Source organism: Heterodontus francisci, chromosome 26 (assembly GCF_036365525.1).
Source record: "Heterodontus francisci isolate sHetFra1 chromosome 26, sHetFra1.hap1, whole genome shotgun sequence".
Taxonomy (NCBI): domain Eukaryota; kingdom Metazoa; phylum Chordata; class Chondrichthyes; order Heterodontiformes; family Heterodontidae; genus Heterodontus; species Heterodontus francisci.
In genome coordinates this window covers 40,960,920-40,983,641 of record NC_090396.1, presented here as the reverse complement: position 1 = coordinate 40,983,641, position 22,722 = coordinate 40,960,920, and the positions used below count along the sequence as shown (strand labels likewise).

The 22,722-nt window shown below is 42.8% G+C and overlaps 1 protein-coding gene across 1 annotated transcript in view; it reads right to left on the bottom strand.

Annotated features, from left to right (window-relative positions):
- The window catches only part of LOC137384287 (septin-9-like), a 413,392-nt gene extending 390,670 nt beyond the window's left edge, over window positions 1-22,722 (bottom strand). The window contains exon 1 of the mRNA XM_068058100.1: window positions 22,718-22,722. The gene's annotated coding sequence lies outside the window, so the exon portion shown is untranslated. The remainder of the gene's footprint in view (window positions 1-22,717) is intronic.

The following is a 22,722-nucleotide window of genomic DNA, read 5'->3' as shown; positions in this document are numbered from 1 at the left end:
CATTGGACAGAGCAGCCAGGATGAGCTTCAGCAAGTGCAACCTTCTGGATAGCAGGAGGCCAGAGGAGCACAGTGGGATGCTGCAAGGGGAGGAGGGCGCTACCCAAGACATCGGGTGCACAACCCAAGAGACAGCTCTCCATAAATGACAAAGTACCGGTGCATTAAGAAGCTGTGCCTATCCAGGTGGATGGTCTCAGACCTATTTGCCCTGATCCACAATGACCTGAGGCCTCAAGGCCCCCATAGCAGTCCCTTACCTGCAGCAATCAAGTTTACCATCGCCCTAACCTTCTATGCAACTGGGTCACTCCAGGGATCAGCTTGGACCTAGGTGGCATCTTGAAGTCAGCATCAGGCAGGTCACAGATGCCCTTTTCAGAAAGGCAGGGGGCTACGTCCATTTTGACACTGATGAGCCTGTGCAGACACAGAAGGCATTGGGTCAGCCTCCATTGCTAAGTTCCCCCAGGTGCAGGGCATGATCGCTTGTGCTCATGGGCCATCAAGGCACCTAGTGACTGGCCAGTGAGATCCATCAACAGGAAGTGCTTCCACTTTCTCAAAGTCCAACTGGTCCATGACCACAACAAAAGCTTCTGCTATGTGTCCATTATCCATGGTGAGACCAGGCTGCCTCGGTACTTCATGGCATCTCCAAAAGTGCGTGGATGGATCAAAGGGGACAAGGGAAATCCCTTGAAGAGATGGCTACTGACCCCTCTACGGGAGTCCCAGACTGAGACACAGAGGCAAGACAACCAATGTCACCTGCTCGGCAGGTCAACCATTAAGCAGGCCACCAGATTTCTGAAGATGCAATTCCGGGTGCCTGAATCAGTCGGGTGATGCTCTCCAATGCCGTCCTGCAAGGGTCTTGGTCATTCTGGTCATTTGCTGTGCTCTCCATAACATAGCGTTCTAGAGAAGTGTGGACCTTAAGGACAGTGAGGCCCTGGAAGGAAACAGATCCTCGAGGGAGGAGCAGGAGTTGAGAGGATGAGGAAAAGGGGGCGGAGGGAGATAACACTGAACAGAGAAATGCCCCTGCTACACAATGAGGTAGTCTCCTCCTGCCAACCTCTGGATGAAGCGAGGGTTTGTCCTGTCCCTAGTGCCATGACTGCAGCTCCCCTCTGACATCTCACTGCCCTCTGGTTCTGTGGAAGGCAGATCTCTCCCTCAGGACAACAAGCAGCATCATGATGGCTGCCATGGGAGTCTACATGAGCTCCAGACTTGATCTGACACATTGCCATTTTCAATCCCACTGGCTCTAAGTGGACACGAAACCCGTCTCCAGACCAATTAAAGGTTTACCCATTTGATAGTTGCAATCTGAATCAGTTACCCACAGGAGGCGGGTTGCTGACCCACAACCAGACCCACTTCCTGTTTCCCACCTCCTTAATGAAAATCCAGCTTTTTGCATTTTTCTCCATCAACTAATCCTCAATCCATGCTCATATATTACTTAACTATATAAACCTGATCTAAATAAACTAATAAAAAAGCTACACATTCATGCACACATCAACATGAGAATCATACACACACAAATATGTTACAGAGTGAGAAGTAGATTTGCTGGTTGGATTAGAGTCCAGAATAAATGGAAATTAAATACACAGTTTGTGAGGTTGGATGATTGGGTGGTTGTCTGGATGAACTTGTATCCTTGAAGGTTTTGACAGGTCAAAGTGCACTTTGTGGCTGGCCCGCTTGCCTCAGGATTTTCTTGGAAGCTGACTTGTAGGTGACTCTCTTCCTCTGGTCTCTGAAGCAATCTGTAGGCTTGGAGGGTCCACAGTCACAGACGATTTTCAAACTTATGTTATCTGGAAAGAGAGAGACGGAGGCACACAGCTTTTTTGTTGCTGCACAGTCTAAGTTACTGGCTTGACCTTTTGTTTAAGGAAACTCCCAGCTTTTAAAAAGATGAACAGAAGGTCACATGACTGCCTCAGGGTATTCCCTGAAACCTTCTAATGAGAGTCAATGTTTGGAATTGGCTCCCCAGGCCCCAGGATGCCAATAGTTATACTTGTAGGGATTTGCTCTTTCAAAGTCAAGGTGTTAGGATTGCCTTGAATGAAGTACTAATGAAGCAATCTTAGGCAATTCAATCACTTATAGAAAGACCTTGTTCTGGGTCTGTGCTCCTTAGACCTATCTGCAGTTGGGGCCTTGAAATGTGAAAAGGTATTTCAGATGCAAATTGTGGTCGTCTTCTTGGATGTCAGTTTTTTTTTAAAGTTAACTGCAGGATTTTTTCCATTAAAAGTTTAATGTATGTTTCCAACTGATTAATTAATATTCCTTATTTGCAATATCGTTTTTCTTGACAAACGCCTTCAGAAAATCCAAATACACTCCATCTACTAATTCTCCCTTATCTACCCTGCTAGTTACACCCTCAAAAACCTCAAATAGATTTGTTACACATGATTTCATATTCATAAAACAGTTTTGACTCCGTCTAATCAATCATATTGTGTTTTTTTCAGTGCCCTGCTACCATGTCCTTAATAATAGATTTTAACATTGTCCCTACTTCTGATGTCATGCTAATTGTCCTATAGTTTTCTGTTTTCTCCCTCTCCACTTTCTTGAAAGTGTGTTTACGTTTGTTACCTTCCAATCCATGGGTACCATTCTAGAATCTAGGGAATTTTGGAAGAACAAAAATAATACCTACACTATCGCTGCAGCCACCTCTTTTAAAACCCTAGGATGTAGGCCATCAGTTCCAGGTGATTTGTCAGCTTTCAGCCACATTAATTTCTCTAATACTTCTTCTTGACTATTTTCAATCAAGTTAAGTTCCTCACCCTCAATGGACCCTTGGTTCCCCACATTTTCCAGTATGTTCTTTGTGCCTTTGACTGTGAAGCCAGACATAAAACATTTGTTTAACATCTCTGCCATTTCCTATTCCCCATTATAATTTTGTTTGTCTCTGCCTCTGAGGAATCTACTTACGCTACTTTGTTTTCACTAATCTTTTCCTTTTTATATACCTGTAAAAGCTCTCACAATGTTTTTATATTTCTTGTTAGTTTACTGTCATTCTATTTTGTCCCTCATTATCACTTTCTTGGTCATCCTTTTCTGATTTTTAGAACCATCCCAATCCACAGGCTTACTACTCTTTTTGGCAATATTGTAAGCCTCTTTATTTATAACACTAGCCTTACTCCTCTAGTTCTCCACAATTGTACCATTTTTCCCATGGGTATTTATTCCTCAAGGGCATGTATATTTGTTAAGAATTATGCTTTTTTTAAATATTTGCCCTTGTTCACCTCCCTTCATATCTTTTTATCTAATTTCCCAATCTACCTCAGCCAACTCATCTCTCATATCTCCATAATTGGCTTTGTTTAAAATTAAAACCCTGGTTTCAGACTTAACAACTTCACTCAAACTTTATACGAAATAATATATCTTATATTTTGCTGATTGAAATATAATTAAGTTAATAGCCAATCAGTTCTTAATGTGAAACTTATAAAGTGGTTCAGTCTTCACATATTCACTGTAAATTCTTGTTTTTGTAACATCCTTAAACAAGAAAGGTAAAACTGAGCAGGGAGATCACCTGGTGTCCTGGACAACATTATTATGTCAACAATTTCCATTGAAAACAAGTAATTCATCTGATTTGCTGTTTCTGAGATCTTACTACACACACTTAGCTGCACTATAACATTATAGCAATGTTTGGTGTTGTGCAAAAGTAATTAGTTGCTTGTGATGCACTTTGAAACACTCAAAAGTGATAAGGTGCTGTAGAAATAAACCTTCTTTCTAAACAGAATAACAGAATTTTGTGAATTGACTTTGATATTTAGTTTTCATTCCAGCAGGCGGAGCTATTTTCTTGCATCGAAGAAAGTCTAATTGTTCCTTTACTGAAAAAAATCAGATAGAGTGCAAGTCCAATTCAACCAAGTCGCATAGAAGCAGTAGAAAAAAGTGCAAAGAATTGTAGGTGCACAATGGCATGCACATGTGTATGATAAAATGTAATGTTGCCAAAAAGAGTAGTAATGTTGTTACATTTAGTTAAATTAGTTAAAGTTTAGTTAAATTGCATAAATATTGGCCCAGACACCGTTATGACAGTGAAATTGTCCACGTTCAGCATTATTACTGCACTGAAACTGACAGCAACTTCGTGAGTCCATGGCCCGAAGTTTATGGTGAGCTGGGGGGAGCCGTCCATCAACTGAAAAGTCGGTAGTGATCCCTCTTCCACTGGGCTTGGGGATCCAGACCAGATTTTACGGTCCCCAGGCCCTTAATTGGTCTTGGGCGGGACTTCCACCTCATTGAGGCAGGAGGTCCTGCCTAATGGTGCTGCCCATCAATCAGCGGGCCGGCATCTCCTAGTCCCAGTGGTGCCATCGGGAGCGGTGCCCACTGCTGGGATTGCAGCCCAGCTGAAGAATTTGGATGACGGGGAGCACCGGAAAACAGGTAAGTTTTTGGGGCCTCGCCGGGGACAATTGGTCAGGCCTTGGCAAGGGGATTGGTCAGATGGGGGGGGAGGCATGTTGGGCATTGGAGGCGGTTGGGGCTTCGGGGTGGCCCTCCGTCGGGTGCAGGGTGTTCCATCAGGCAGGCCCCCGCCCCCCCAAGCCGTCAAAAAACTGCCTACTTTTATCAGGCGGCTTTTCTGAGGCCTCAGCCGCCCGCCTGTCAATCATAAAATCCCCGTGGTGGCGGGCAGAGCCCCTTAAGTGGTCGTTAATTGGCTACTAAAGGACCTTGATTGGCTTGGGGCAGGGGGTCTGTTTCTTGCTGCCACCCCGCGTAACTTGGTGGCGGAGGCGGGAGGTTGTCGGGAAGGCCTGACAGAAATCCTGAAGCAATCAGTGAAATGATGAAAACTCCCACTTTTACTATGTCGATCTCACTGTAAAAACCCTTGAAAAAGTTACACCTTGTTGAATAAGCAGCAACTAGGCTTTGAATGGTGTACGAAGTTCACAATTGTTGCTAAACACCCTCACTTGCCTTGAAAAGCTAATTTTATATTTGTGAAATGTCTAATTTCTCCAGTATGATTAAAATGCACATATTTTTAAAATAATGCCTTTTTGAGTTTTTTTTAATGATATTTTAGCTTCCAAATCCAATTATAATCATTATTTTGCTATCTAAAACTTTAAATTAAATGTGAAGGATTCAGTGCTTTTATTTCCAGGTTTGTGAGAATATTTCAATGTGCTTGGTTGTTCACCCTGCTTGCTGACATCACTGCTGCTGGAAGCCTGGCGATCCCCTTGACTTGGTGCCAGATTTAAACTGCCGTTGGGATAGGGAGCATCCACATTACAGAGATCGTTAGTTCTTTGTAGGCAGCTTTCTTCAAAACACTATAGTTTCACAAATGACTGCAAAATCCAGCTCATTAACGATTTTTCATGTGAATGCCACATTTTCTTGCATTTCAAGCATCACATTTCAGTTGGAAAAAATGAGCACAAGCTAATTGTAAACAAATCTCTCTTATCCAAATATCTTACAGCTAATTTCATAATAATACTAAATTATTGTTTCCATTTACCATAACAAAGTTATTCGCAGAAAAAAGACAAATCAATCCAGTCACTCAAAATATTTTTTAATGATGTTTTTGAGTGAAGTTTTTTGGCAACGCCAATCAAGTAAAAATATTAAAATTAGAATTTAATTAACATTTGAAAACAAGATTAATATATGTTTGAGACGAAAGAATGCAAATTACCCACAATAAATGCCATATATTTCTCCAATTTAAAAATTCACTAGGTAAATCATGACAGGAAATATGAAGCTAGATGATTTAAATGGCATTTCAAAAGTATAGCTCGGTGCTTATCTATTACCTCTGCAGCATAACAGCAACGTATCGTTAATTAATCATTTGTAAAGAGGAACAGAAAGAATAGCATGTGAAATGTCATTTAGAAGATGACAATAAAACGAGATGGAAAATTTTGTTTCAAATCTTGATGCAACAGCTGTTTAGTGCACGATAGCCACCGAAGAGTCCTAAGCAGGCCTGATGCCTGCCCTGCTCTTTGCTCCCCAGTTTCTCTGAGGGGACCTAAAACAGGCCATAGGGTCCTCATTTATATATGTGAGGTATCTGCTGCTTATTTTAAGTGGCTGCCACGGATGCCTGAAGCATGGCTAGAAACAAGGCATGCTTGTGGCACAGGATGTTGTGACGTAGGATATTGTGGTGCAGGATGTTGGTCTCTGAAATTGTGCTCCACTGTGCCATTTAACACCTGTTGAAAAGATGCAACACATCTGATTTATACTCTTAATTTTTCTCCTCTACAGAAGACCCAATTTACTAAGCCTGTCTCGATAACTAAGAGCCTTGAGATTTTATTTCATTCCAGCTGTCCTGCTCTGGGCCTTCTCCAGACCCTTAATATCCCCCATCATGTGAAGGGAGCAAAACTGAGATCTAGCCATACCATATCTGACATAAGTTGTGTTTGATTTCTCACTTTGTATGTATCTGCCCTAGCTATACATTATGATGGTTTATTTCTTTCTTGTACAGCATTGTAGTACTGGTTATGAAGCTTCAGTGTTTTACTGGAGCCATTAAAAGTCTGATTGCTTAATTAAACTGAACGGGAACTTTCTGCACATCCAATATTATTGATCTCGATCCAATTTCATAATCAGTTCCACCCATTTTACGCATAAAAACCACAAAGCTACGAGGAAAGGTTTAAGTAACTAAATTATTCCTTCTTGTAAAATATGGCTGTGTAAATTCTTTGCAAAATTCTGTGATGCAATGTTTTGTACCTCTGCCAAGTTATAGCTCATGAACCAAGTGACAATTTCCTCCTGCCAGTTTTCAAAGAATTGGTGGATGTATTTATCTGAGAACTAATAATAAGTCCTCTCAAAGGACAGCAAGGAGTAAGCCTGGACACAATAATGTCAGCACTAGTGGCAATTTTATTTATGCAATGTGGAGCTGCCGGTAGAGCTGGGGTTGCACACATAGAGCAACTTGTGGGTATATTGAGACTCTTATACTTTCACCTGTGCCATAAAGTGCAAAAATTGCATACAATGGGGTAGATCTTGACTCTGTGTGATAGTGTATAACAGCTGATAGTGAGTCAACAATGAAGTCAAAGGAAACAAAAATGGGAAAAGACATAAAATAGTCTGTTGACTCACTATCACCCATTTTATACTATCGCGCAAAATTAAGATGTTTCAGCTTTGGACATTTATGGCCATTAAGTGTCTCATTAGTTCATAAGTAGTTTAATATCATTATAGCTGGTGCTGTTTGAGTGAAATGTATTATTTTAAATTGTCTGTTTGTGTAAGTGTTGCACAACGGGGTAAAATATTCTCACACACTTTGCATAATAAGTGGAATTTCAGCCTTCACCACAATGGTTCTGGTGCAGGCTTCAGCTGATACTGTGGTTTGTGCAGGGTGGACTTGTCATCTTTAAGTTTGTGAACAGGAACTGCAGAGCATGAGATATCTCATGTCACAGATGACATGAAACCAGCACCACTAGATGGCCACTTTGTGGGTGCAATGATTCGATCTTCAAAAGATCATTTAGATATGACCCAGGCAAATAAGTAGTGAACTATGCATCAATTTTAAAACTCTGTGCCAGACAGATGCATTGCAACGATCTTTTCAAGTGTTTTGAATCTGCATGCTCAGTCTGAGTGAAGTCCACCATGGTTTAATTGTCAATAAAAATCAAAACTACTATAACACAATTGAAGATCTCCACCATTTATCTGGAAACACTATCTTATGTCTCTTTCTGATGTTGCAGGAACTCTGAGGTATGCTCTTTGACAGCCCAGCTTTGTTATCGTCTGTGAAACCAAATTTTTTTTCATGTATGTTATATTTATTAGATAAACCTATGGATAATCACAAGTCTGCACCATTGTTGTTCTCTATCATGAAAAATACAGCAATTTGACAAGATAGTCAGAATGTCCTCTGCAATTGCTAGATGCCTGTTGACTTTTACACAGGATATGTCAATACTTGACAGAAATCTTTTCCATTGCAACTCTTTCAAGGGCTAGTTTGAGAATGGAAATGTCTTGAATGAAACTCAGAGATAGTCTTTCCTTTCCAGGAACGTCATTAAACAATTTATGGTTTGGCTGTGCACTAAAATTACACAGTCTTGCTAAAGATCACTATGAAAACAGCTGAAATATTAGTGGATGGCTTATATATATTTTAAAAAGAAATGCTCACAATTAAGATTAAAATGGACAATGTTTGTGATGTTCTTGAGTTTAGAGCAAGGTTTAGCCGAGTTTAGTCAGAAATATGAGGTAGAGACTGAGACAAAGGCAGCATGCTGTTGAACAGAATGGAGTCTTCTTTATTCCATTTTACTTTCACTTTCTCTTTCCGCTCTCTCTGCTGGCTCATGTGTGCATGGTAGCCTCAAGTGAACAATATGTACAATGCAATTCTCAAAACACGACATCCTTCCCTTTCTTAGATAATGAGAGACATAGCAAGTTTCAATGGTTTGTTTCCAAAAATGTAAACAATAAGTGTAAACATAAATAGTTCACTTTGTAACACAGCCATTTAAGTATGGTGGGTATTTTCTCTCATGAATATAATATCGTTTGACATCAGATGTAGTTTCATTTGATTCGTGTTCTTCATCTGCAAAGTTGCTGTTGGAATCGGATTCAATTATGTTTTCAGTGCTTTGAAGAATAATGCGTTTCTTGTGATGATTTGTGAAATGTGCTTAGCAGTGATCATTGGTCCTTTTGTGTTGGTTGGATGTCATAAGGGATTGCTTGTTTTCCAACATGACCATCATGTTTTACAAGGACTCTATCTCTTGGCGTTAGCGGTGTAGCTCTAAGTTTCATGTTTTGCTCTGTACTTACCTACATTCGATTCTTCTGTTCTCGATTGCGTTTGTGTACATGTTAATCATTAGTTCCGTGGGGTAGCTCAGGTACATGTGTGCACATAGGATGAGCAAAGATGAATGTAGTTGGAGGTTTTCCGGTAGTCAAGTGAAGAGTCATTCTATAATTATGAAGAAAGTTGATGGAATTCTTGCTTCTATGACTTGTTCTTCGTTGTAGCTGTATGTACCACTTTTTGCAAGGTTTGCAAAAATCTCTCGACTTCACCATTAGCTCTTGGCCAACAGGGTGTGATTTTGCAATGAGTGAACCTCAGGTTATTCATGAATTTGCTGAATTCATTGCTGTTGAATGGGGGTCCATTGTCACTTCTTACCGTTTGGGGGATTCCAAACAAAGCAAGGATCTGGTCAAGCTTTGGGATGACTGCTTTCATTGAAGTTGACATAACTAATTCCATGATTGGGAATCTGCTGTAGTCATCAGTGACAAAAAGCAGGTGTTCATCCATGGGCAAACCTGTGACATCAATGCTCACTTCAATCCATGGTCCTGGAGACAGTTCAGACATCTTGAGAGGACCATGAAGATTTGACAGTGTGGTTGCTTGACATGGCAAATGGTGACTGACTTTGTGCTCTAACATATGGTCAATTCCTGGGAACCATACCTGTTCCTAAGGAGTTGTTTGGTGGTGACTATTTCCTGGTATCCTTCATGTGCTATATCAACAACACGTTCACTCAATGAGCGTGGAATGACAACACAGTTGTTGTGTAATACGAGATCAAATGTGGTTGTAATGGTGAGCTCATTTCGAACATTGTGAAGACCTAGTAGCATGTGCGTGATGGCATTTGTAGATGCTGCCTGGAATTTTACCCCCACCAAACGAGCGGGCTGGTGGCAGGGGTGGGGGGGTGGTGGGCATAAAATGGAGTGGGAGACTGGTGGCCCCTTCCCAACTTGCTCCCACCTCTGCTGCAAATTTACGCAGGGTGGCGGCAGTGAGGAACGACCCACCCATCCCAAGCCAATCAAGGCCCTTAAGTGGTCAATTAACTGGCACATAATGGCCTCTGCCCGCCGGCGTGGGTATTTTACCCTTGGCTGGTGGGCAGTTGAGGCCTCAAAAAGCCCGCCTGGTGAAACTAGGCAGCCTTCTTGCAGGCTGGGTGGGTACCCTCCTGATCGGGCACCCTGTGCCCTACGGAGGGCCACCCCAATGCACAACACTCCCCCCACCACCCCAACCAACCCGCCCTTGCTTTGCTGGGGCGCAACCAATTGTCCCTGTCGAGGCCCTAAAAACTTACATTTTTTTCTGGGACCATCCTTCATCTTCCTCCTGAAGCTGGGTGTAGTCCCCGCACTGGCCACCGTTCCCAGTGGTACTGCTGGGACTAAGAGCTGCCGGCCTGCTGATTGGCAGACAGTTCCATTAGGCGGGACTTCCTGTCTCAATGAGGTGTAAGTCCTGCCCAAGGCCAATGAAGGACTTGGGGAGCGTAAAATCTGGTCTCGCGCCCCAGGCCCGGCAGGCACCAACTTTTCGGCTGGTGGATGGGGTCCTCCTGCCCAAAGAAAAATTGCAGCTGCTTTCTCAATTACGTCTTTCCAGTTTTGTGATTCTATAGCCTTTACATAATGTATTCTAGGCTGTTAAAAGAAGCAAGAGAAGAAATAGCAGAGGGTCTGACCATCATTTTCCAGTCCTCACTGGATACAGGTGAGGTGCCAGAGGATTGGAGAATTGCTAACGTAGTACCTCAGTTTAAAAAGGGAGTGAAGGATAAACCGAATAATTATAGGCCAGTCAGTCTAACCTCAGTAGTGGGTAAAGTATTGGAATCTATTCTGAAAGACAGGATAAACTGTCACTTAGAAAAGCACAGGTTAATCATGGATAGTCAGCATGGATTTGTTAAGGGAAGATCTTGTTTGACCAACTTGATTGAATTTTTTGAAGAAGTAACAGGAAGATAGATGAGGGTAGTGCAGTTGATGTGGTCTACATGGATTTTAGAAAGGCTTTTGACAAGGTCCCAAATAGCAGACTGGTTAGAAACATAAAATCCCATGGGATCCAGGGAAATGCAGCAAGGTGGATACAAAATTGGCTCAGTGGCAGGAAAAAAAGGGTAATAGTTGACGGCTGTTTTAGCGAGTGGAGGGCAGTTTCCTGTGGCCTGGGTCCCTTGCTTTTTGTGGTGTATATTAACGATTTGGGCATAAAGGTAGCAGCCATGATCAAGAGGTTTGCGGATGACACTAAGATTGGCCGTGTGGTTGTTAGCGAGGAGGATAGCTGTAAGCTGCAGGAAGATATTGATGGTCTGGTCAGATGGGCAAATGGAATTCAATTTGGAGAAGTGTGAGGTGATGCATTTGGAGAGGTCAAACAAGGCAAAGGAATACACGATTAATGGGAAAATACTGAGACATGTAGAGGAAGTGAGGGACCTTGCAGTGAATGTCCACAGATCCCTGAAGGTAGCAGGACAGGTCGATAAGGTGGTTAAGCAGGCATATAGAATCCTTTCCTTTATTAGTCGAGGTATAAATTACAAGAGCAGGGAGGTTAGGCCACAACTTGAGTACTGTGTGCAGTTCTGGTCACCTCATTACAGAAAGGATGTAATTGCACTAGAGAGGGTACAGAGGAGATTTACAAGGATGTTTTTGGGACTGGAAAAATGCAGCTATGAGGAAAGATTGGATAGGCTGGGGTTGTTCTCCTTGGAACAGAGAAGGCTGAGGGGCAATCTGATTGAAATGTACAAAATCTTTAGGGGCCTGGATAGAGTGGAGGTGAAACGTCAATTCACCTGAGCAGAGAGGTCAGTGATGAGGGGGCATAGATTTAAAGTGATTGGTAGAAAAATTGGAAGGGAGATGAGGAAAAACATTTTCACCCAGAGAGTGGTGATGGTCTGGAACTCAATGCCTGAAAGGGTAGTTGAGGCAGAGACCCTCAACTCATTCAAAAGGCGTTTGGATATGCACCTCAAGTGCTGTAATCTGCAGGGCTACGGACCAAATGCTGGAAGGTGGGATTAGAATAGGTGGATCGTTTTTCAGCTGGCACAGACACAATGGGCCAAGTGGCCTTTTTCTGTGCCTTAAACTTTCTATGATTCTATGATAATTGCAAAGCCTCATCCAGGGATGGATAAGGAGAAATAGACGATCATTGGAAATATATATACATGCATATGCTTCAACATTCTGACATCACAGAAAAAACAAATGAGAAATAAATCAAGAGAATCAGCTATCAGAGATCTGATGAACTGCTGATACAAACAATAAAAGATCACCCAGATGACTGTGAAAACAGAGAACCTGAGTCATCCAGTTGTTCCACTTACCCGCAGGAAAGTGAGAAGAAGAACTGAAAGACCCAATACCACAAACCAGTGAAAGAAGAACATGCTATGGCAGGTCATGAGAACCCCACAGCATTACAGACTTGATCAAGAAGTCAGAGACAGATACAGCACTGAAACAGGCCCTTCAGCCCACCGAGTCTGTGCCGACCAACAACCACCCATTTATACTAATCCTACATTAATCCCATATTCCCTGCCACATCCCCACCATTCTCCTACAACCTACCTACACTAGGGGCAATTTACAATGGCCAATTTACCTATCAACCTGCAAGTCTTTGGCTGTGGGAGAAAACTGGAGCACCCAGTGGAAACCCACACAGTCACAATAAGAACTTGCAAACTCCACACAGGCGGTACCCAGGACCGAACCCGGGTCGCTGGAGCTCTGAGGCTGCAGTGCTAACCACTGCGCCACCCGCAGGTGATGTACATAAGCTGTTACTGGGTAGATTACGTATATAGACCTTCAGCGTCATGACAGGATGTGATGTCATAAGTCTGAAGCTCGTGTTGCTCAGTGTTAATATAGATGCCTTAGAGATCAGACCCCTGTAAATAAACCCCTGTTACTTTGACCCAAGGTCTACTACCCTAATTTAATATTAAGGGCACACTGACCAGGATAGCACAGTTTTAGCGACTTTGGCATCGCATTTATGCTTATGTAGTTAAGAGGACTACGTGGATAGCACATTTAGGGAGCTGGTCACACTGCAGTTTAGAACCAGGAGACTCAAGTAGACAGAAGGAGGGTGTTATGTTTTGTGGTTCCCAAAGCCTCTTAAATAATCACACTTTAAACACAGATGCTGGAGCTTTCATCACATTTTCTCACATCTCTCCATTAAAAGCAGGATATTACAATGTGTGTTTCAGTACACAGGTTGTAGTGCAGTAGTGAATGATGTGGCATTGTGGAAATATATATACATGCATATGCTTCAACAATGTAGTTCCTAAGTCATTTTGGATAATATAATATAAAATCCCTCTTTTTAAAAAAGACAATGCTTTTTTACTATTAACATAACTTTTCCAAGCATTATTTTTTCATCTCTTTTGGTCAAACTAAAGAAAAGTTACAATCAACTTGTACAATTAAACTCATAATTCATGATATTGTTCCAGTGGTAAGATGTTGTGCCTCCATCTCACGGATTTGGTTGTCATCATTCCTGTCAATGATGAGTTGGTGCGCTGTACTGGTGATGTTGTATGTGTTGCTCCTGGTGTTGTAGAAGTTGTGCTTGATGTTGGTAGTGTTGTTAATGTTGCACCGCTCTCTGGTGATGTTGCTGATTTTGTGTCGCTTGGTGATGTTGCTTCTCTGCTTTACCAGTTCTGGTATAGGCCGAATGTGGACTCTGTTCCTTCTCATCTGCTTACCGGTTTCAGTCTCAATGATGTATGATCTCAATGATGTATGTATTACCAACAACTTATGCTGGATCCCAGGTATTCTCCATTGGATCCTGCACATGCACAATTTGTCCTATCAACAACTCAGACAATGATTTGACATAAAAGCAAAATACTGCGGATGCTGAAAATCTAAAATAAAAACAAGAAATTCTGGAACCACTCAGCAGGTCTGGCAGCATCTGTGAAAAGAGAGCAGAGTTAACGTTTCGGGTCAGTGACATGATTTGACATGTTTGTTGACATGCTAACTTCCTCTATCTGTGCATCAGTGATTTGTCATTTTACTGCCTCATGGTCATTTGGAGGATGTATCTTGCTTGGTAGAGTTGTCTTGTATTTTCAATAGCTCTGCAGGCAATTTCATGTTGGCTTTGAGAGATGTAGCCCGGAGTGACAATTAGGCAAAGTTTGGGTCTTCCTTTGTCTCGGCATTTTATGAAGGTGCTCCTGACTGTCTGGGACGTGTCTTTCTGTAAAACTGTGTCCCCTTGGGTAATGATGAGATTATGATGTTGAATCCACACTGTTCAGCAAATTCCTTAAACTCTCTGGAGGCGAATTGGGTTCCATTATCACATAGCAGCCTTTCTGGAATTCCCTGCTCAGCAAATAGGACTCGTGATCCAATGGTGATTGTTGTAGCTCTCAAATCCTTTACCTTTCTGATGAATGGAAACTTTAAGTAATAGTCTGCTACTATAAGGTACCATTCTTGGTTGTGCGTGAATAAGTCAGTTCTCACAGTATGCCATGATCTGGTTGGTACCTCACTAACCATCATCTCCTCTTTTGGCTGTGTATTTCTATACTTCTAGCACACATTGCATGTAGATACCACTTTTTCAATGCCTTTTTAGATGTCTATCGGTTACAGAGCTAATCTGGCTTTAAGCTTTCACTTTTCCATTCCCATGTGGCCTTCATGTAACTTCTGGAGAAGTTCTCTCTGAATCATTTTGAATGCGATCATTCTGGATCTGGCCAGCAGAGCACCGTCTTCTAGTGAGATGTCACCTCTGATTGACCAATACTGCTCTATTACTGGTTGTGTTTGTTGCATCTTTTCTGGCCATCCCAGAATCACTTGTTGAGAGAGTTTCTGAAACTCTTTATGTTTACTGGCCCACCACTAATTTGACTCAATTTTGGTGATGTCACATTCACCAAGTGATGTATCTTTATACCTAGATTTTTTATCCATGTTTCTCATGTGGTGACAGAGGAGATAGGGTATGCGCTAGCAACATTTCTCTTCTTGGCTTGTATTGAGTGAAATCACAACTCTGAAGCCTCAAAAGTAACCTTTGTTGCCTTACTGGTGCTCTACCCAGACTTTTGTTGTAGATCTGTTCTAGTGGGTGATGATCACTCTCCACTATAAATCTTCTCCCGCAAAGATATGTGGAATTTCTCACATCTATGCACCACTGACAAAAGCTCTCTTTCTATGTTGACATATCTGGTCTCAGCTGATGTTAGAGCTTTGGATATGAATGATATTGGCTTTCCTTCTTGTACCAGGGCTGCTGCAGTCCTTTTGTAGAAGACTACTTGCAGAGTGACAGGTTTCACTCTGTTGTAGTTTGACAGACTTGACCTTGCATTGCTTCTTTGAGTTTACTGACACTTCTCGCATGTTACTCAGGCCATTGGGTCCATAACATCTTCTCTCATCAGCTCTCATAGGTTTGCTGTGTTCTCTGATATGTGAGGTATGAAAGAGCTCATGTACTGGATCAAGCCAAGAAAACTTCTCAACTCTTTCTTGTCTCTTGGAGCTTCCATCTCAGAGGTAGCTGTGACTTTTTCAGATTTCAGCTTGACTCTATCAGGTGTGTACACCATTTTGAAGAACTGGCATTACAATGCATTTGCCTGCATTTAGCTTGATCCCAGCTTTTGTGCTTCTCTCCATGGTTTCATGCAGGTGGTAGTTATGGTCTTTCTCATTGAAACCATAGATCTGGATATCATCAGCTATGCCGATTGTTCCTTTGCATCCCCTGTATGCCTCGTCTATTTTCTGTTGAAACACATCCTGGCTCACTTTAAGGCTAAAAGGTAGAAGCAGATGGTTGTAGCATCCAAAGGGTGTATTGAATGTTGTCAACAGCGAAGATTCCTCATCAAGCTTCATGTTCCAGTAGCTATTTCTGGCATCAAACTTGCTGAAAATACTTGCCCCTGCCAGTGCTGGTGTGATATCTTCCAGTGTTGGAGTAGGGTCGTGATTCCTCTTTGATCCAGCCAAATTCATAACTGTCCATTTGGCTTCTCTCTCACTATGATGGAATTTACTCAATCTGTAGACTTTGTGAGTCTGGCAATCATTTTATTTTCTTCTCTCTCTTTGAGTTCTCTTTCAAGCTTTCCTTTTAGTTCTGTTACTACTTTACGTAGCAGATGAATCACTGGTTTCTTCTCTGAGTCAATAGTGATGTGATACTCAAAACCTTCAAAGCATCCAACCATCTCATCAAAACATTTGGACCAGATCTTCCTTGCTTCTGATTGGAGAGTGCTTTTCAATGGGTGTGCTACGCTCAACCTTCATTGATGCCTCCTTCATCTCATGGTTTACCGAGATCAACTGCAGCTCTTTGCAACTGATCAACCCCAGGATAGCTGGACCACCTGTTTCAGTGATGTAGAACATACAGTTAACATCTTTCCTTTGTGTATTCCTCTGATTTGGGTTGTTCCCAGCTGTCGAATCTCAGTTCCACCATATGCTGCCAGCATGATGTTGCATGTTTTCAAAGAATCTTTTTTTGGGTAATCGTTCACTTTCAAATTTTCAGAACAGATCTTCTGGTGCATTCTGAGTGAGATGGTGTTACTCTGTGCTCCAGTATCACACTTCAGCTTCGGATTTACGGTTGTGGGCTTAGCTCTCAGCTTCTTCCTGATCCGTATGGATGTGTATATTTATTTTCTCTGGGAACTTGAGCATCAAGACATTTCATGTAGATCTATGGTTCCTATGTCTATTGTATCCTCAAACTCCTCGCCATCTTCCAGAGTATGGATGTTTTGGTTTCTTTTATTTTTCATTTGCCCTATTGCTCTGCCATTATTCCTTTACCATCTACTTTCTTTGTCTTGCCCATCTTTTCCCAGTGATTAGGCTTTTCACATTTTCTGCAGCTTGATCTGTATGAGGAACATTTCATTCTATCTGTGAACTCATGTAGTCGTCCACATCTCTTGCACATCTTTCTTTCTCGCTGATGTACATTTCTTTGTTGCTGTTTCACTGCATCAACTGTTTCCTTTCCTTTGATTTAACTGAAGGCTAACAGTTTGGGTAATCAGTGTCTTCTTCTGTCTGCTTGTGGCTTCATGTGCTCTGGCAGTTTCTCCAGCCTGCAATATTGTAAGCTTGTCCTTTCCAATTAAAGCTTTTTGTACATCAGGGTGTGCAGAGCCCCAAATGAGCTGATCTACCAGCCTTTCATCCATGTCTTTGAATTTACACTTGCTGGCTACATTTCTCAATCTTAAGACATTGTCATTAGACTCACTTTCTTCCTGTCTCAGACTCTGAAATTCTTAATGGTGGATCTGATGGTTTCACCTTGGTGGAAGATGTGTGCTGAATTTCTCAAAAATCTTATCTGTGAGTTTACTATCGTCCTCATGCATTACCCAGCTGTTGAAAAGATCTAATCTTTTCTCTCCTGTTCACAAAAGGATGCTGATAATTTTTCCTCTTCACCGGTGCCTTTCAGAAAACTACTAAATGCCAATTTGCATTTTTGCTTCAACATTTCCACAATGTCGTTAGCCTCATGAATCATCAAAGGCTGGAATTGAATGTGCTTTGCTGTGGTGGCGGCCATCTCGTTATCTTTCACAAGATTTACACTTCTTTGGCACTAATTTGGGTTGTTTTTCACAACCAAATTCAGCATTTAGTGGGCGGCACAGTGGCGCAGTGGTTAGCACCACAGCCTCACAGCTCCAGGAACCCGGGCTCGATTCTGGGTACTGCCTGTGCAAAGTTTGAAAGTTCTCCCTGTGACTGCGTGGGTTTTCGCCGGGTGCTCCGGTTTCCTCCCACAGCCAAAGACTTGCAGGTGATAGGTAAGTTGGCCATTGTAAATTGCCCCTAGTGTAGGTAGGTGGTAGGGAATATGGGATTACTGTAGGGTTAGTATAAATGGGTGGTTGTTGGTCGGCACAGACTCGAAGGGCCTGTTTCTGCGCTGTATCTCTAAATAAATAAATAAATCACTCATTGGTATTGTATGTGCCTTGAAGCTCTGTATTTGTATAAACTATACACAAAGACTACTCACTCAAGATGGGATCAGTAATGCAATATTGTGAGTTCTTGATTACTGAGACAGCAGCAATACATTGAAATGGTTACTGTACAGATGTATCTTCAAGACTGACTAACACTCAGAATCACATAGTGTGTTACACCATAGCTCTTATATGACTAATATGATCTTGCAGCTACACCTCTTAAAGGTGTACACATACAGCATCCACCTTTTCCCAAAAGGAAAAGAAGAGGAACATATTTACGAATTTAAACATTTCCTTAAGACAAGTAGATGTTAACATATACATGTTATATACATGTACATAAAAGTATCAGGAGATATTACAAAAAAGACAATAAGAATATATGAGAACATCAATCGCAGAAACATAAGGTTGCTTTGATAACTCTGCTAGATTTAGAATTTTAGAATTTTAGAACATTACAGCGCAGTACAGGCCTTTCGGCCCTCGATGTTACGCCGACCTGTGAAACCATCTGACCTACACTATTCCATTTTAATCCATATGTCTATCCAATGACCACTTAAATGCCCTTAAAGTTGGCGAGTCTACTACTGTTGCAGGCAGGGCGTTCCACGCCCCTACTACTCTCTGAGTAAAGAAACTACCTCTAACATCTGTCCTATATCTATCACACCTCAACTTAAAGCTATGTCCCCTCGTGTTTGCCATCACCATCCGAGGAAAAAGACTCTCACTATCCACCCTATCTAATCCTCTGATTATCTTATATGTCTCCATTAAGTCACCTCTCCTCCTCCTTCTCTCCAACGAAAACAACCTCAAGTCCCTCAGCCTTTCCTCGTAAGACCTTCCCTCCATACCAGGCAACATCCTAGTAAATCTCCTCTGCACCCTTTCCAAAGCTTCCACATCCTTCCTATAATGCGGTGACCAGAACTGCACGCAATACTCCAGGTGCGGCCTCACCAGAGTTTTGTACAGCTGCAGCATGACCTCGTGGCTCCGAAACTCGATCCCCCTACTAATAAAAGCAAACACACCATATGCCTTCTTAACAGCCCTATTAACCTGGGTAGCAACCTTCAGGGATTTATGCACCTGGACACCAAGATCTCTCTGTTCATTTACACTACCAAGAATCTTCCCATTAGCCCAGTACTCTGCATTCCTGTTACTCCTTCCAAAGTGAATCACCTCACACTTTTCCGCATTAAACTCCATTTGCCATCTCTCAGCCCAGCTCTGCAGCCTATCTATGTCCCTCTGTACCCTACAACATCCTTCGGCACTATCCACAACTCCACCGACCTTCGTGTCACCTGCAAATTTACTAACCCACCCCTCTACACCCTCATCCAGGTCATTTATAAAAATGACAAACAGCAGTTGCCCCAAAACAGATCCTTGCGGTACACCACTAGTAACTAAACTCCAGGATGAACATTTGCCATCAACCACCACCCTCTGTCTTCTTTCAGCTAGCCAATTTCTGATCCAAAGATCTAAATCACCTTCAACCCCATACTTCCGTATTTTCTGCAATAGCCTACCGTGGGGAACCTTATCAAACGCCTTACTGAAATCCATATACACCACATCCACTGCTTTACACTCATTCACCTGTTTGGTCACCTTCTCGAAAAACTCAATAAGGTTTGTGAAGCATGACCTACCCTTCACAAAACCGTGCTGACTATCGCTAATGAACTTATCTTTTCAAGATGATTATAAATCCTATCTCTTATAACCTTTTCCAACATTTTACCCACAACCGAAGTAAGGCTCACAGGTCGATAATTACCAGGGCTGTCTCTACTCCCCTTCTTGAACAAGGGGACAACATTTGCTATCCTCCAGTCTTCCAGCACTATTCCTGTCGACAATGACGACATAAAGATCAAGGACAAAGGCTCTGCAATCTCCTCCCTGGCTTCCCAGAGAATCCGAGGATAAATCCCATCTGGCCCAGGGGACTTATCTATTTTCACACTTTCCAAAATTGCTAACACCTCCTCCTTGTGAACCTCAATCCCATCTAGCCTAGTAGTCTGAATCTCAGTATTCTCCTCGACAACATTTTCTTTCTCTACTGTAAATACTGACGAAAAATATTCATTTAACGCTTCCCCTATCTCCTCTGATTCCACACACAACTTCCCACTACTATCCTTGATTGGCCCTAATCTAACTCTAGTCATTCTTTTATTCCTGATATACCTATAGAAAGCCTTAGGGTTTTCCTTGACCCTATCCGCCAATGACTTCTCGTGTCCTCTCCTTGCTCTTCTTAGCTCTCCCTTTAGATCCTTCCTGGCTAGCTTGTAACTCTCAAGCGCCCTAACTGAGCCTTCACGTCTCATCCTAACATAAGCCTTCTTCTTCCTCTTGACAAGCGCTTCAACTTCTTTAGTAAACCACGGCTCCCTCGCTCGACAACTTCCTCCCTGCCTCACAGGTACATACTTATCAAGGACACGCAGTAGCTGCTCCTTGAATAAGCTCCACATTTCAATTGTGCCCATCCCCTGCAGTTTCCTTCCCCATCCTACGCATCCTAAATCTTGCCTAATCGCATCATAACTTCCTTTCCCCCAGCTATAATTCTTGCCCTGCGGTATATACCTGTCCCTGCCCATCGCTAAGGTAAACCTAACCGAATTGTGATCACGATCACCAAAGTGCTCACCTACATCTAAATCTAACACCTGGCTGGGTTCATTACCCAGTACCAAATCCAATGTGGCATCGCCCCTGGTTGGCCTGTCTACATACTGTGTCAGAAAACCCTCCTGCACACACTGGACAAAAACTGACCCATCTAAAGTACTCGAACTATAGTATTTCCAGTCAATATTTGGAAAGTTAAGGTCCCCCATAACAACTACCCTGTTACTCTCGCTCCTGTCGAGAATCATCTTCGCTATCCTTTCCTCTACATCTCTGGAACTATTCGGAGGTCTATAGAAAACTCCCAACAGGGTAACCTCTCCTCTCCTGTTTCTAACCTCGGCCCATACTACCTCAGTAGACGAGTCCTCAAACGTCCTTTCTGTCGCTGTAATACTCTCCTTGATTAACAATGCCACACCCCCCCCTCTTTTACCATCTTCTCTGTTCTTACTGAAACATCTAAATCCTGCAACATCCATTCCTGCCCCTGCTCTACCCATGTCTCCGAAATGGCCGCAACATCGAGATCCCAGGTACCAACCCATGCTGCAAGTTCACCCACCTTATTCCGGATGCTCCTGGCGTTGAAGTAGACACACTTTAAACCAAGTTCTTGCTTGCCAGTGCCCTCTTGCATCCTTGTAACCTTATCCCTGACCTCATTACTCTCAACATCCTGTACACTGGAACTACAATTTAGGTTCCCATTCCCCTGCTGAATTAGTTTAAACCCCCCCGAAGAGCACTAGCAAATCTCCCCCCCAGGATATTGGTACCCCTCTGGTTCAGGTGAAGACCATCCTGTTTGTAGAGGTCCCAGCTACCCCAGAAAGAGCCCCAATTATCCAGGAAACCAAAACCCTCCCTCCTGCACCATCCCTACAGCCACGTGTTCAACTCCTCTCTCTCCCTATTCCTCGCTTCGCTAGCACGTGGCACGGGCAACAACCCAGAGATAACAACTCTGTTTGTTCTCGCTCTAAGCTTCCACCCTAGCTCCCTGAATTTCTGCCTTAAATCCCCATCTCTCTTCCTACCTATGTCGTTGGTGCCTATGTGGACCACGACTTGGGGCTGCTCCCCCTCCCCCTTAAGGATCCCAAAAACACAATCCGAGACATCACGAACCCTGGCACCTGGGAGGCAACACACCAACCGTGAGTCTCTCTTGTTCCCACAGAACCTCCTATCTGTTCCCCTAACTATCTCTTCCCCCTTCCCTTCTGAGCAACAGGGACAGACTCTGTGCCAGAGACCTGTACCCCATTGCTTACCCCTGGTAAGTCGTCCCCCGCAACAGTATCCAAAATGGTATACCTGTTGTTGAGGGAAACGGCCACAGGGGATCCCTGCACTGCCTGCTGGTTCCCTCTCCTTCCCCTGACGGTAACCCATCTACCTACTTCTTTTACCTGAGGTGTGACTACCTCCCCATAACTCCTCTCAATAACCCCCTCCGCCTCCCGAATGATCCGAAGTTCATCCAGCTCCAGCTCCAGTTCCCTAACGCGGTTCTCGAGGAGCTGGAGTTGGGTGCACTTCCTGCAGATGCAGTCAGCAGGGACACTCTTGGCGACCCTTACCTCCCACATTCTGCAGGAGGAACATACAACTGCCTTAACCTCCATTCCCACTATTCCAAATTCCCAACAAATCTACTGAAAAACCAAAAAAAAAAGTCAAAACGTGTTAACTTAGCAATCCGACGGACAGAACTTTTTAAATAAAAAGCTTACCTTATCAACACACCAGAGTCCTTTCTTTTTTGGTTAGAGGAGGAGGGTGGGTGGGAGACACTACACGTGTCGTGTCTCGGGTACAGCCACCACCCAAATATATAGTTTTTACTTACCCAGCAGTCCCCTGGTCCTCCGAAAACAAAAGGGAATTAACGTTAACTTTCAAAGTAGGGTTAACAGTTCTCAGATACTGGAACAGATGTTTGTGAATTAGATTTCGTGGAAGAAGAATGTGTAGACTCTGTCTTCAGATCTAGTTTTCAATCTTGTTCAAATTGCAATGGAGTCTTCCATGGCCTTGGGATAATGAACTGCTC